This window comes from Lissotriton helveticus, chromosome 3_1, assembly GCF_964261635.1.
Source record: "Lissotriton helveticus chromosome 3_1, aLisHel1.1, whole genome shotgun sequence".
In the NCBI taxonomy this organism is placed as follows: Eukaryota; Metazoa; Chordata; class Amphibia; order Caudata; family Salamandridae; genus Lissotriton; species Lissotriton helveticus.
The window spans coordinates 2,076,220,646-2,076,237,710 of NC_136061.1; the positions used below are offsets into that span (position 1 = coordinate 2,076,220,646).

General features: G+C 41.5%; 1 long non-coding RNA gene across 2 annotated transcripts in view; it reads right to left on the reverse strand.

Moving 5' to 3' along the window:
* The window catches only part of LOC144825265 (uncharacterized), a 149,372-nt gene that overhangs the window by 49,242 nt on the left and 83,065 nt on the right, over positions 1-17,065 (reverse strand). For both annotated transcript variants that reach the window (XR_013609366.1, XR_013609367.1), the window contains exon 5: positions 12,695-12,801. This is a non-coding gene — a long non-coding RNA (uncharacterized LOC144825265). The remainder of the gene's footprint in view (positions 1-12,694; positions 12,802-17,065) is intronic.

Sequence of the window (17,065 nt, forward strand, 5' to 3'; positions counted from 1 at the left end):
GTAGGGGCTACCCAAACAAATGGTAAATAATTTTGGAGGGTGGAACAAATATCGAGGTATGATAGGCACACCAATACCCCGCCGAGATTAAGGAATCAGTTGGAAAACACCGAAGGGTTGGACTCTTGGGGGTAATGATCGAGAAGGTCCAAAATGCATGGTCTGATTAGAATGGACATTATATCACTCTATTAGACCCACCGCATGTAACATAGTACTAACTGTGCTTTGAAATTGCTGATTGTCTTTGTTTTGTTTTCATTTTATTATTAAAATAGTTAAAACATTTAAAAATAAGATCATATGTCTGATCCCCTGGGGGCCTCCAGAACTATAAAGAAGCTGAAGTGGACTATCTTGTGAAGAATTCCAGCTGACCAGTGGCCACTGGGTTTGGACTGGATTTTGCTGTTGTCCTTTGCCTGACATCCTGGAAGTCTCTAAGTGCTCCATATAAAGTCCTAGGAGCATTTAAAGTGTACTCAAGTGGTTGTTTGGGCACCAAAATAAGCTTGGTAACTTTTCAAAATATTTTGCTCCCGGGCTTCAAGGGAACCAACCACAAAAAGTAACTAACTTGCATTTCCAGAGTGTTGGATTGAATCTCAGGTTTGTCCCATGTGGAGAAGAGTTTTTTTTCTTAAAGTCGCTTTTTAGATTTAGACTTTTTCAAACCTGCCTACGTCCAAGCCCTAGCGGTGCCAGTCTACTTGTGCTACACGAACGGGGCCCTTTCGCAGTCAGGCTCAAATCGCACATAGGTCCCAGTCTTTCCCAGCCATTGACCACAGTTGGTGCTTTGTTCTTTTTGGAGCTATTTTCACTTACATTTTTAAAAGTTCATATCTTTGCCCACCCCCCCTCTTATTGACATTTTGATGTTTTGTTGTCATTTTGCTTATGAACGTTTTCTCTTTTTATAAATTGGAGAGGGATTTTGATTCTGTTGTGGTTTTTAACTTTGAAACCATTTTGGTACTTTTGTATAATTTACACAGTCCCTTTAGTTAAGCCCGTCTGCTCTGCACCATAACTGCCAGAGGTTGAGCTCAGATTTAAGTACTGAAACATTTGTGGACCTAACAAGTTAGTGACTTTATTACTTGTGGTGAACTACCATCCACCCCAATTAGTAATTCACTTTCTTACAGTAGGAAAACAATAACAGAATTAAAACGCCCAAAGGCATAAACAGTGAGCAGAAATAGGGGAACCACACTTGATTTAAGCATGCTTAGTAGGCCTAGATTTTCTAATGTGCTTGAATTTTATATTTTTTATATGGGGATTTTGTTTTTACCTCCCAAAACTAAACATGAGATGCAAATATATTTTGTATGTATTAAGTAAATAAAAACTCACAGAGAACACAACAAACATGTATATGCAAACTATATAACAGAATAAAGAAAAAAAATAGAAAGTGGGAAGGGGGAACACATAAAGTATGCCAACAAGCAAATGACAAACAAGGGGAATGCCTAAGCCCTAAAAATGAAATCCCTAACAGTTGATGGCATCAATTTTGAAATAGGATCTGATATCTCCCAAATCACAGCGAATAAGCGGTGGGAATTTGGTAACTTGATTGAGCCTTTTAAAAAATTGGGGGCGACAGCCCAATTGAGATTCCCAGCTAGTCTTCAGGTGATGCATAATAATAAGAAGCAGAATTTCTGAAGGGTAGAAGATGCTGTGGAATTCCTTAAATCCTTATCTGATACAGGGGTGAGGTAGGGACTTGTCTGTCAGCATATCCGTATCTATTAACATCACTTAACTATATTGCCCCTTTCTAATCTAGTTTTGATTGAGCGGAAAGTATTTTCAATGTAGATATGTTCTCGTAAATTTAGGGGGCCTCTTCAGGCTTAGGCCATAAAGAAAGAAGAGGAGGGTTTTCCAGGGGAGGGAGGGGCAGGGGGTAGGTCACAGGGTAATGCTAGTGCACGGGTGTGGGAGCAGTGGGTGAAAAAGAAAAAAAAATGTGGTCCTCGTGGTAGAAGCTTGAACTTAGATCCCAACAAGATAATGATTCTAAGAAATAAAAGATGACATCCAGCCAGAAAGCACAGATATAAATCTTACCATGGAATGTCAATGGGCTCAGAGTAAAACATAGAAGGGAGAAAATCCTGCAATACTTAAAAGATGCCCCTGCCCAGATTATAATACTTCAAGAGACCCATCTAACTAAAGATGCGATGAAAGAGGTGTTTAAATCAAGGAAATGGATACAGAAAGCGGTATTCACTGAGCAACAGCGTACTATTAGAGCGGTAGCGTTTCTGGTGAAAATTAATCCCCAGATAATGGTAGAGCACAGTAGAGTGGATGGGGCGGGTAGATGGGCGATTGCCAAGATAAGATGTTACATTCAGACCTATACAGTGGTTGGCTATGATGGCCTTACCCTTGATGATCCCACGCTGTTCGGAAATCTGCTTTCAGAACTTTTAGATTTCCCTGACCCTTTCATTATGGCAGGGGATTTTAATATAGTTCTAGATATAAATCTAGACCGGCCACAAAAAGTAGAGCTGTATTAAATAATAAAATGCGTTCCCTCATAAAAAACTCAATAAAGGATCGAGGTTGGTTTGAGGAGGAAGGGTCCCCTTAAGACTTATACCTTAAACAATAAAAAATATGGGCACCCATCAAGAATAGACCTATTTTTAATCAGTCAAATTATAAAAGACCAGGTTGGAGCTGTTAATCATGTGGGACCACACCTATCAGATCATTCAGCCATCATGTTAGTTCTCGCCCCCCCCCCCTTAAAGGTGAAATTAAAAAGAGATGGTCTATGGATCGCACTATATTACTTGATGAGGGAATAGTAGAACAACTAGGAAAAGATACTCAAGAGTTCTTTGAGACTAATTTAGAATCATCATCACTAGGTATATTCTGAGATGCCTATAAGGCTTTCGTAAGAGGAAAAATAATTTCCATGCAATCCTATAAAAATAAGCAACAGAGAGAAGAGATAGCTAGTATTGAGAGTAAGATCCGACTGTTAGATTAGCAGTTGCTAGAGAATGGGATAGGACAAGGAGCCTTGCAAAATGCTATTCTGGATCTAAAGAACGATATTGCAGGGGTGGTGGAAGGCAGATTACAAGAAAAGTGGCGAGCAAGTACACTTGCACATTTTAATAATGGTGAAGGATGTAGCACACTACTGGCGTGGAAGGTGAAAAATGAGCAGTTAAAATGTTTTATTAAAGAACTAAAGCAAAGAGGTATAGAGAATCCAATTTTGACAAGAGAAGGTATAAAGGAGGCTTGTTTTAATTATTATGGAGAAGTCTACTAGGAATATCTTACCATGAATGAGGGGGGGTGGAATAATGGTTGGGTCAAGAGACCCAACATAAAGTCTCGGAAGCCCAGAGGGAAGCTATCAGTAGCTCAATAAAAGAAGGTGAAATAAGAAACTCCATTAGAGCAGTGAAATCAAACAAAGCAGCAGGGCCGGATGGTCTCCCAATGGAGATTTATAAACAGTTAGAGGATTATTTAGCCCCGATCATGGCCAAGTTGTTGTCAGCTATTTTTGAAAAAGGTAGGGAGATTCCACTATCCAGGGATGAAGCCACGGTGATGCTGAGACTAAAACCAGATAAACCTCCTAATTGTTGTGAACCATATCAGCTTATCTCTCTACTTAATTCAGATTATAAAATCTTTACGAAAATATTGGCAGATAGCCTAAATAGGGTGGTGGACATCCTTCTTCATGAAGATCAGAAGGGGTATTAACGAGGCAGGGGTATTAAAGATCTTACCTATAATTTAATTGAAGCCATCAATATAGCCACCACATATAAAGTACCATTGGCAGTAATTCCATCGGATGCAAGCAAGGCCTTTGATAGGGTAAATTAGTCCTATCTACAGAAGATCCTAAGGCTATCCAATCTTGGTGCGAATTTTTGTAGGGCAATAGATCGACTGTATAGAAACCCTTCTTCTAGAATTTTAGTAAATGGAAATCTCTCAAAATCATACAACATCTTTAGAGGGACGCGGCAAGGATGCCCATTACCTCCCCTCTTATTTAATATACATATTGAGCCTCTAGCGGAAAAGATAAGAATGCACCAGAGTATTTTGCCTTTTAAATTCTGAGCCTGGGAGAAAAAAGTTGGGCTACATGCCGATGACTTGGTGGTTCATTCCTCCGAGGTTGCTACCTCACTACCGGTGATATATGAACTGGCATCACGCTTTGGTCTCATCTCAGGGTATGAGATAAATAAAGGTAAAATGGTCATAATGACTTGAAATATCAACTCGCAACTGATTTGTATTAAGGAGGAGATGAGATACTTGGGCATTAAGATCGTTTCAAAAGTAGAACAAATCCGGGAGTCCAACTTCTTTAAGAATAATAAAGAAATGGGAAAATTACTACTAAGTTGGACCCATCTTCCCTTGACACTATACGGCAGAAGTAACCTCGTGAAAATGTCTATTCTTCTCAAATATACTTTTATGTTCCAGAATATTCCAATAGCTGTTAAGGAAGAATGGCTTAAAAAAGCTCAATCAAAATTACCAGCTTTATCTGGGCATCAAAAGGGGTCCGTATTGCAGGGAAAAAGCTAAGGAGGCAGTATGATAAAGTGGGGCTATGACTGCCAGACTTATCATATTATGATTGGCTATTTCTTCTAAAAGGAGGAAACATTTTATTCAGCACTCTGAATATCTCTGATGTTGGGAAAATGTTTAAGGTAATGCTCCAGGATGTGGAAGGAGGAGGAGAAAATGGTTTTATACATAAATATGGAGATCCACGTTTATTTAAAAAAGTGAGGTTAAAGACCCTACAGTCTTTTGCAGAGACATGGTATAAGATCAGTAGAGTATTAAAACTAAATTACTATAGTGGAACGGCTCCTATCTGGAACTCTCCTGGGTCTCCGGAGTGGTCCATGGATAGTCTGGCACTTCCATTGAAAAATGCAGGAATAATAACCTGGAGACAACTGACAGTGGAAGGAGCCTTGATTTTCTGGGAGGAGGGACAAGGAATAGCTAACAATCAGCTATCAATATAAAAAAATCTCCAAATTTTGAGTTGGCTCCACAAGGCTGGTCCCGGTGTGGGAATATCAAACGATTTAGAATCTAAGTTGATGTCGAATGTGACCCGCAAAAAGAGGTGGTGAGCTGGTATTGGCTTTTAATGGATTCAGCAGATGGAGTCTTCCATCTACCATCGCTATTGTGGGAGAAGATCTTGCCTGGAGTACAGATGGAAGCGTTATGGCAAGTATCTTGTAACTTTTTATACTCAACGGTTTGTGCTGCAAATCTAAGGTGGAACCACCTTTTCTGTCTTCACAGGGTTTATTGGACTCCATATAAGCCGTCTAAATTGGGGAAGGGTCCCACGCCGAGATGTCCAAGGTGTGGTAAGGAAAAAGGAGACGATAGACACATATTTCTGGAATGCCCCGAAGATTTCTGGCAGGACGTGAGTAATATTATTTCCACAAACCTTAGAGAGCCACTCCAGGTAAGCATAATACTTGTTTTCTTTGGGATTCCGGAACATTATGAGTTTCTAACAAATATAAAAAAATTGATTTTCTATCTTATACTTTTGGCTTGAAGAGAAATTTGTAAAAACTGGGTAGAAGCCACTCCGACGAACAAAATAGAATGGATGATGTCAATAAAACATATTACCCGGCTGGATTGGGTAGCTCAGAATAAGCCTAATGAGTTCTGGCTTCCCTATGAGAATTGGGTAAAATCTATTTAATTCCAGTCCGATAATTAGGCCTCTATACTTTTTTTGCATAATCACTCCTTTGGTGGCTTCACAGGTGGCTGTGAGAAACTAAGCTACCTCTGGTTGGAGAAATATAAGCAAGGTGTAGAGTGCTCCATTCATGGTTCAGGAATAAATCCCTCTGGTCAGTGCAACTGCAAGGGAGACCCCGGAGAACAGTTTACCATTTTTGGTTAACCAAGGCAAATGAGGACAAACAAAAAAGGGGGGAATGCCTAATCAATAGACCAATGTTAAACAGCAACTCTATAGGAGGAGGTATAATGCGCATTCAGTTTTAGTGACCACTACACGCCTATTTCACAATGATAGCAACTTAGTCATCCCTTCAGATAACTAGATACCTGACTGTTAGTAAGGAAGATATTTAAACCTTCAAAAGACGTGGCAATCGAGGTTTTGCAAGTATCTGTTGTAATACAGAAATATTAGAGAGTAGCTCATTACTATTATTAGCTTGTCTTTTGAGTTTCTATTTAAATATAAAAAGTCAAGGATAAGAAGAAGTAATCCTTGCTTTGATGATTGCCATCCAGGAAAGCTGTGGTGTTGGTGATAAAAGGTAGTTACGTTTTTGGCAGGGTGAACTTTATGAATAAAGAAATTGAATTGAATTGAATTGAAAAAGGTAGTCATGTAACACAGAGTAGCTAATTTGCACTTCTTTCCCGATTTATCTAGGAAAAAACAGATTCCTCCCAGGTTCTACAAATCAAGACAATTGCATTTGTGGCTCCATTACCAGTAAATATTATATCTGAACTAGTTAATGAAAGACTATAAAAATATTTCAGTGTGGCAGTCTGTATATTTATTCTGTAAGGAGGCTTTTCCTTCCCCAACAAAGAACCACTGGAAGAGTTGCTGTAATAAAAAAGCTTTTTTAGTTATATAAAACATTCTTGAAATCCAAATTTCCGACATCTATATTACTCTTCCAAACTTTCCAGGAAACATGCCTGTTGGACCCGACTTCCTTGATGTGGTTTGCCCCCTACTTTTTACCTCACTCCTCCATTTTGGTGATCTCATATTGTTTACCTTAGGACTCGGTGCACTTCACCACTGCTAACTGGTGCTAAAGTTTGTGTGTTCTCTCCTTTGAACATGATGAAATTGGCTTACACCCAATTGGCACATTTAATTTACTTGTAAGTTCCAAATAAAGTGTTGCTGCGTGTAACCTAGGCCTATAAATGAAATGCTAGTAACGGGGCTGCAGCACTTATTGTGCCACCCCCTAAGTAGCCTTTAAAACATGTCTCAGGTCTGCCATTGCCTCCTGTGTGTGCAGTTTAACCTGCCATTTCACCAAGCAAAAATAAACCTATTTTCAGGCCTAAACCTTCCTATTTAATACATTTAAGTCACCTCTAGGGTAGGCCCTAATCAACCCGTATGGGAGGTGTGCTGTGAATTTAAAATGTTGAGCAGGTACTTTTAAGATTTACATGTCCTGGTAGTAAAAAACTCTTAAATTCCTTTTTACTCCAGCAAGGCTTACCTCTCCCATAGGATAACATTGAGTTAACTTATTACATTTAATGATTGATAACTTTCAATTGGAGCAGGTAGGAATGTCAAGTTTTGTGTCTAAAGAATTGTAATTTAAAACCCTTTTAAATGGTAAAGTTGGATTTTAAGTCACAATTTTGAAAATGCCACTTTTAGAAAGTTGGTATTTTCTGTCTTAACCATTTGGTGCCTGCAGCCCTCTACCTGGTACGCATGACTAGGTGTAGGTGGCAGTTGGTCTTTGTATGTTGCTCCCAGACAGTGAGACAAAGGAGCATAAGTGTTGGCAGGATGGGCCATCTTTGACTTGATGAGGCAGTAGCTGTCATCTGCCACACTTGTGCTTCACAAAGGCTCTACTTAAGCACTCTCAAAAATGGTTTGACACTAGTCTATTGTGACCTCAGACAAGCTGGGGCCAGTGCAGAGAGGCAGGAAATTCCAAACACATCTGGTCATGGAAACCTCCTGAACCTTCTCCTACTTCAAGGTGGGCACCAGGTATCAATAATACACCCTCAGACCCAGCTCTCCAGTACACCTCTGAACCTGTGGAAGACTCAGAAGGACTGATGTGCTGCTCTTCAAGTTATACCAACCCGGCAGCTCCAACACGCGTGGCATCTACAGTAGGCCACTTTAATGCGCATTGCCCCTTGCCGCATTCCCTGAGGCTGATTCCAAACGTTAGTGATTTACGCCGACCGTCGGCCATACATACATGTCCTTATGACAGTGCGAGCCGCTACAAAAGCATTTACAGACAGTGGCACCCTAAATGAGACCATTGGTTTATATGTCATAAGGACATGTATGTATGTACCCATGCAGTTAAACGGACTTAATAATTATGAAACGGAAAACAATGTGCGCCGCTACAAAGGCATTAGCAGACAGCGATACCACAGGATTGAATGCAAAGGAGTTGGTTTGAGACAATCAGACATGTCCTTATGGCCTTTGGTTAATGTTAACAGCTGGCGACACACTGGTTATTCTTGCTGTTTGAGACACATTCATGGGGTTGATTTAACAAAAGAATCTTACACTTTGGCATTTACACAAAATATTCATATCGATACATGTAAAGAAAGGAGATAGTAATGGTTAGAATGACTAGTACCTTTGTGACTAATAGCAGCAAATTGACTCGTCCGTTACATGCTTGCGAAGGGATTTTACAAGCCAATGTTTTTAAGATTTATGTGTTGCACTTTGTTACTATGTGCTGTAATATGATCCAGTTAAGGTTGTATGTTTGCCTTCAGCATGGCCAACCATTAACCCCAATTTTTTTTAGGGAAGATTGACTCAGTGGTACGTAAGTAAAGTGTTAGTTATTTGGTAGTACCGCACTGAAGGAAGTTCTGATAGCATTTTTGACAAGCATTGTTACATTAATATTTACCAAAATCAGTGAGTTTTTACTTTAAGGAAAAGTCTTCATTTGCAATAGCTAAAACGAATGATCCTATTTTAGGGCCAAATTGAAAAGTTAGGCCAGTGCACATTTTTTGTGAAGCAATCATAAAATTATAGATCCTGGTCCATAGCCTGGGAAAGAAGGTGCACACGAGTAACAAAAATGCATGTATTATTTTGAAAAATAGAAAATGAATAAAAAATATCCTCACTTAGTAAAATGTTACAGTTATGGAGGTCAATACATTTCAGAGAATAAGAGTTACATTAAACTAGATCCCTGATAGGTGCCATTAGGACATCAGAAGAGTGTGTGCCTAATTCACATTCAGGTGTAAATGAAGCCTTTGCAGAATATCATTGCACACTTTACACTACGCCTAAAGATATTGGTCCACTTCGACTTAATGCCTATGTACATGGAATCCCTATCCTTAAGATTGACCTGGAAGAGTCGTTGAAATAGAAGAAATATACACTGCTATAGATCAAATGGCACGTAACAGAACAGCAGGGGTGGACAGAGTCCCTATCGCGTTTTATAAGTATAACACCTATAAAACCCATGTCACGCAAAGCTTGCTCGCTCAATGTGTGTTATGCGGCCAAACAATGTGGAACATGAAGCATTGGCAATGGTCCTTTCTAATCAAGGAAGGGACTCCTTGAATGAATGTTCTTACCGCCCTCTGTCCCTACTTAATTAGGATCTTGGGCACAATACTGGCCAATAGACTGCGTCCGATAATCGAGACATTAATACACCCAGACCAGGATGGGTTCATACTGAGAAGAAACACCTTCCACAATACTTATCTATTCTACCTCATGAAAGAGGCTGATGCGAGAGATGAAAAGTACTTACTACTGTGGCTCGACAAAGAAAAGGCCTTTGACACCATAGCATCATCTTATCTCATGTTAGTCCTAAAGAGGGTGGAGCGTGGCCCAGAGTTTTTCAGCTAGATTCAATTACTATGTACCAACCTGACTGCCAAGGTTTAAACTGACCAGATAGTTTCAGATTGCTTCAGTGTCATCAGGGGTGCTAAGCAGGGGTGCCCACTGTCCCCAAATACTTTTGAACTGGCTATGGAACCTTAAGCATTCCTGCTGAGATTGGAGAGTCCAGACTGGGGTGTTGCAGCACTAGAGAGCTGGCCCATAGTGTCACTACGTGCATGACACACTTATCCCCACAAAGCCCAAGAAACTCTACTGGCGATGATGACAATGCTGGATCAGTTTGACAACTTCAAATTTCTGGGGGTAAACACTTACCAGGAGTATGGTGACCTTGTCAAAGGTAATCTATGTCGGGTCTAATGGCTAGTCGCCAGTGTATGTATTTCAGAATCAACCTCCCACTGTCACCTCTAGGACGGGTAGTAATAGCCAAAATGTTCATTTTGCTGCGACTGTTGTACCTATTCGTAGCCCTGCCGTAATTCTCAGGAAAGTGTTTTTATGAAGCACCACAGTGTTCTCTATGTGGAAAACAGATGGTTGTACTTCCTAAGAAACAATTCCCCATGATCGAGGGGGCCCGAATTATGAAATATACTGCGCGGCAGCCTAGCCACAGTGTCCGTTGTGATGGCTGGAAAGGGCGCCTAACCCAGAGCGAGCGGACTTACGGCAGAGGGTAGTGCGAGCATTGACTGGGTATTGACCCCGGCGCTGACACCCCACAGATTGAACATGTTCCCAATGGTGGTGAAAACTTGCGGGCACATATATTTTCATGTGCATGGACAACTACACCACCCCACCCCTCCACCCTCTGTATGCACCACAGTTAATATTATGGACGCTTCTTGAATAGTGATTTCAACTTATATGCATGGCAGGAGGCCATGGATAGATGCGGGCGTGCAAATATTTGGTGGCATGTATACAGAAAAAGGGATGTGCACATTTCAAACCACAAGGAAAGCATGCATGATAGGACCTGGCCAATTCTTAACTTACAATGCCTTAGTGACCAAATTGAGACAAATATGGGTCCAAGATCATGTAAAGCCTGGCAAGCCTGCGGTAGTGCTGTGCTTACTGAATCATGGAAACGGTGGAAAGCAACCACTATACTTTATAATGCATTGATCACACGACACTCAAGCAGAGCTCATATTTAAAGAATATGTGGATCTAGGACACAAGCCTTGACATGTCAGATACACAATGGGCAGCTGCATTAGAACATGTCACAAAGTACAGAGAAGTTCCAGACTCAAATTCACACAGTTCATTCTAGCTCATTCCGTAGTGCATACAGCGAATGTTTGCACACGCATCTTCACAGTGCCTTGAGTTCAGGCACCTAAATGCAAAGTTTTATCACAGTGGGTGGAACTGTCGTGGGTTAAAGGGATGGAGGTGCATCGGACCTCACAGAGCGAAACATCACTCCTAAGCCTCAACATTGTAGGGACGATCTAGGACGCGTACCTCATAAAGCCGGACACAAGATCCGATGATAGACTACCCTGAGGACCTGTGCATGAGCTATAGCTTAAACACAGCGACTGGAGGCATAGTTGTCTGTATCAACATGTACTTTGTGCAGCTGGATCGGACTGACCCTGCAGTGATGACCAAAGATATGACATGCACTGGCTTTTGAGCTCAGGCTCTTCTTCAGAGATGCCCACTTAATTTGCCTAACTGTATGTCTACAACTGCACCATAGCATCTTTGCAAAGTAGTACTGTTATTGCTCGGATTATCCATAAAGTTACTGACGGTCAAGACACTGGCATGGTTCATTATACAGAAATGAAGGATCACTGAGTGCTTAATTCCCAACACAATGCACTGTGGATGACACAAGAGAATTCATCACATCTGCCAAGTCAGTAATTAATGGCATCAGTGAAGGCATCAGACCTGAGATACTATGCACGTGTATCTCACAGGAGATGACAGCCAACCCAGTTTGATGTACTGATATATGGATTGGGAAGCAGTAGAAACCCCATAACTATAAAGGAGAAAGTACATTAAATGGCACTCCTGTAGGCCATTATTTATTAGGAAAACTGCGAGTCAATGCATAGTTAAAGTCTTTCATTGCAGAAAAAGGTTTGTTCCTTAATTCCATCTTCAGATCTCATCCTGATTATATCTTCCACCTCCATTTATGACCATACAAGGCTCTTTGGTAAAGTTTACCTACGTGGGAGTATTTTCATAGAAATACAAAGGTTCGGCAAATAAACTGAGCAGAAAACTAAAAAGCAGGTACCTGAAGTTAGTGCAATTTAATATCAATAAATTGGTGGTATGAAAAGGGAAAGAATAGAGAGAGGTTGACAGCATGGAAGGAAGAGAATGAGGAAAGAGATGTTATATGATATAGGAAGAGGTAAGGGACAGGAGTTGGGGGATGAGATAAGGAAGGATGTGATGTCAGGTGCATGAGATAAAGAGAGATGAGGCAAGGTGGGAAGAAAAGAGTGGACGAAGGGAAAGCAAAAAGAGAAAAGAAACGAAAGAGAAAATAGAAATGGAAAACCAGAAAACGAAAACAATTGAAAGGAAGTAATGGGGCAAAAAATAAGATCGGAAGAAGTTAGATGGAAAAGGAGCAATGAGGGCAAATGCGAAAAGGAGGATAAAGACTGGAATTCTTCCACTCCCTTCATTTGTGGGACTTCCCTCACTCTCCAGCTACCTGTGGTGGCTAAACTTGAGGACCAGCTGTGTTGGAATGTATTCAAATGAGCTCTGCCTCTCTAGGTGCAGTATAATTACTTCATCATACCCATACTTTCTGTGCATCATAGGTTTATTCAAATGATCTAGCAATGAATTACAATGTGTTTTCGTGGAATCTGAAACTATTATGTAATGATTTATGATTATTTATGTCTGCTGTGTGTACACACACACATGCGTTGTTAAAAAAACAATAGCGCCAACTAAAATATTCAAAAGATTGTGTACCTGCTTCTTGTCTTAATTCTTTGGTTTCATGTTAGTATGGGTCCACTTTCCATTGTTCATTCGTCCAATACTTGCGCTAAATCATGGATTATGACTTGCATCCTTTCCTGCAAACGATTAATAATAATAATTAATATTATAATAATACTTACTACTATTTACTCGAGAACTAGAGAATCAAGCATGTTTTTTTAAACAGTAAGGTATACAGCAATAAACTCTAAACAATATGTGGCTTCATGCATGTCAGTATCATTTTGTTTTACTCTGGACATAAGAAGAGATGGCTAGCTCAGAAACTCGTGGCGGTGAGAGGCAGGATAGGCGAATGTAAGTTATTCTCATGCATCGATCGTTTTGTCGTTAAATGACTAACTTCAAAACATGCACAAAGAACAAAAATAAAAGTTGCAAATAGCCTTCTGTGTATTTGTTTTTGAAATCCATCTTTTTGACAGCGTTTGTGTGAAACGCTGTCATGGAACTCTCTCCCCGCACATCTACGACTGACCAGGCCCAGACTGGCCATACCGGCGCACCGGGCAATCCCCCGGTGCGCCGCAAGGGTGGGGGCCGGTTTTGAGCCCCTGGGGGCCGATTTTGAGGCATAGCTGCAAAATCGGCCCTGCAACAAAATCGGCCGAAAACCGGCCCTAGCAAAGCGCTCGGCGGCACCTCCAAGTCCCCCGGGGGGGGGGGGGAGGGCGGCCGAGCATTTGCCAGGGCCGGTTTTGGTTCCCAGTCCAACCCTGCGACTGACCCAGGACCATCTCACCTTCAGGAGACACCTCAAGACCTGGTTATTCGAACGGTAGCGGCACCCCCCCCCCTCCCTTCAGCGCCTTGATACCCTCACGGGTGAGTAGCGCGCTCTACAAATGTATTGATTGATTGATTGATTGTCAGACCATAACATTTGTTTGTAGGTTTCAGCCCTTCTGAATTATCGCATTGTCTAGGAGACTCTACCCTTTACAACTGTTTCTTGTCGTTTGATATAGTCTAGTAGGAGCTACACTCATAACGCTGACTCATTGTATCATGGAACAGCATCAGCCAGGTTGTATGTTAGGATATCAGTAACAAAAATTAGCCTGACATAATACCAAAGACCAACCATGGTCTCTACAGGGTGAAGATTTTCTGTTATTACCTCAAATGAGGTGAAAGTTTTGCAAAGGATATTTAGGAAATAATCAGTGCTTAATTTGTAAAAAAAATATATATATACGTTTTGGGAACCAAAGTTTTGCTTAGAAGCCTGCAGCTGGCCCTACAGAATGTCCAGGGTGCCAAATAACTAAGCTTCTTAGTCTTGAGTATCCCTTGTGTCTCTTTCATCCATCATCAGACTCTTCCTGTCCTTTTAAATCACTCTTGCAGTTTTTTTCATCCCTGATATGTCTCTTTGTCACTGTTTTTCCGTCTTTCTCTTCCTCCTCCTTATATATTTTTATCTCCCTCTGTCCAAAGTCAGAAGAGGAAAAATAAGTGCAAGTCCCCAGAAATGACTGCTTTGGGCCCCACCTGCAAGCACCGGTTCAAAGTAAGCAATGGACACAATATTTCTGTCAGACAATATTTCGGCCACAATATTCTGGTTCCAGTTCCATCAGACATGATGATCCGTAGGTCATCTTTCCAAAATTGCATTATTGTGCATCTGGCCAAGCGACATAATCATTGCAATGTCCATACACAGACTAAAGAAAAGGACGGGGAGGGGAACCACAAGCGAGACATTTAAACTTCCAAACGGAATCCTTACAACATTAGGCGAGCTGGTTTAAAGAGCATCCCACTTACAACTAAGGGTCATAATACAAGACCTGAGATTTGAGGCCCAATGGCAAAGAGTGGTGCACAAACAGATTCTTCCCAGACCAAGCAGGTGTGGCAGTCTCCTTAAGAGAATCCACAAATACCTGTGATGGGGCCCATAGAGTGGTGATTGAGGGAAGCTACATTTAGAGCCAGAGAACGAGGAGCCATCAGTCCTCAAATAATAATGAACTATACTTTAATGTACGTGTCTGTTGTGTGTCTAATTAGTGTACAAATGTAAGCTAAACATTGCCATAATAATAATTCATTTAGATATCCCTAGTCTACAATACCACTGCATGCTGAAATATCACCTCGGCTAAGGTCTGAATTGAGAGTCCATTGACTAAATTTTTCAAGACTAGACTCAGTAAATCATGCCCTTGTGAAAACTGTTGTAGTTGGCGTGACTGATAGTATGTTTTCAGAAACTGAGTAACGTCTCATGCATCCGTTTCATTTTACACTCGTAAATAAAAAGGAAGTTGGTGATATATTATATGTAGTTTCTGTGTGCAATACATGCATTGTCTTGCAGTGGAGAATGCAGATTTAGATAGATTTATTACTTTGGTAATGCACATAGAAATGTATGGGTTAGAATGTATAAAAATATAAAGTTACATGTGGTGCATAAATTGTACACTCAAGATTAAATATAGAAAATATAGATTTGGAAGTGTAATGCTCATGATAAATACACTGTTCAGAATATGGACTATGAAGTGCATTGGGTCAAAAAGATAAGTCATACTTAGGTAAAAATGTGAGCTATATAAAACAATGTGTCCTATGTGGTAGAATGACTATATATGGGGAACTGTGTTTCATGTGATATAATGGATGTATAGATATTATTGTGGAAAAAACAGTATTTATAAACAGTATATGAAAGATAAATGAAAAGCTGTGAGAAGGACAAGAAGGTGGAATTAAGGGGGGTGTGGCTGGCAGAGCAAGATGGTGGCAGCTATTTGCTGAAGCTCCCAGCTGGCGTCTAGAATCCAGCAACATTCTACCCACCCAGCGAGGTACCCGTACCTTAATGGCTTGGCAGGACTGGAGCCCACTGAGCTGACAGCCCCCATGCCCAAAACCCTTTAGCACAACTCGGTGGCCCTACCCCCTGAGTGCTACCAAAGTTCCAAGGGAAGAGTCTTCTTCAGTCAGGGAGAACATGTGTGTGGAGCCAGGCTTGTCCTGCTGTCCCTCGTGGGCATCTGGTGGGCCTGATAATCCTGAGTCCATCATCTGCAACATGGCAAAGGATATTTATCCCTGAAACAAAGCAAATTAGACAAATTCACCAAGCCCCTACAGCAGGGTGACGTTCTAGCTGTCCACCTGACTCATGAGGCAGCCCTTACTGACCTGCCTTTTACTGGTAAGGGTGTGAGTGTGCCGACCCTACTGCAGGCACACTCACACCCAGGACTCTAGACAGCTCTAGAAACCAAAATTGAGAAGTTTAAAGTGGATTTTTCCCTACTGCACCTGGACCTCTGCAATGCAACTGGCAGGGTCAAGAAAGCTGAAACCCCCATCTCGACCATTGAAAGCATGTAGTTCCACCGGCAACAAATGGATAGCAAGCTCCAGCTGCCAGGTTTGGACAAGGCGGTCAGGGTAGATGACGCAGAACGTCGATCCCATCGTAATAACTTACAGTTCATGGGCTTCCCAAACGAACCAGAGTATCCCCGCCAAAAGCCTTTCTTGCGACCCGGCTTCGATCGTTTCTCCCCTTGGACCACTTATCGCCCTGCTTTTTCATCAAACGAGCATGTAGGGCCCTTGCCCACAGGCCTCCCCCCGAGCTGCCCCCACCCGAGCTGCCCCCACCAGAGTACTTTTCGCCCGTTTCCTAAACTATGGGGGACAGGGACTTAATTCTCTGCACAGCTAGACTTAAGGGTAAAACTCGCTTTGAATTTTCACAGTTATTCATTTTTCCTGAATATACGAGACTGGTCCAGGCCCAGCACAGTTCATTTGGTCAAGTGAAGCAAATCTCTGAGCTTTAGGTGTGAAATTCTCGTTCCTGTTCCCTGCCAAGCTCAAGATACTCTTTCAGGATAAAGCTCTCTTCTTTGAACATACTGACAGGGTGTGGGAATGGATCTAGGGGCACACTCTGTGTGCAGGGTGGGCCTCTCCCCTGGCGGTGGCAGACAATGCCTCAGCTTCACCTCAGCAATCCCCCCTAGTTCTTTGACTGTTTTTCCTAATAGGTTCACTTTATCTGTTGGAGAGAAGCCCTGTAATCAATTAAATGGTTAGGGAAGTACACTGCCCTCACGCCACTATGGAGCGGTACCTGGTTAAATCACACAACACAATTAGAGGGCATCTGTGGGTAGGACCTCATGGGATCTTGTCTCTAGGGGACCAGTAGCAGGGTGACCATATAGAATCCTTTGATCATCTCAAAACCGAATTTGGGCTACACTCTACTTAATTCTGTAAATACTTTCAAGTGAGACACACTTTAGAGACCCACAGAGAGACTCTAGGATCAGTGCCAAACTTTAACTCTCTGGAGGCAAA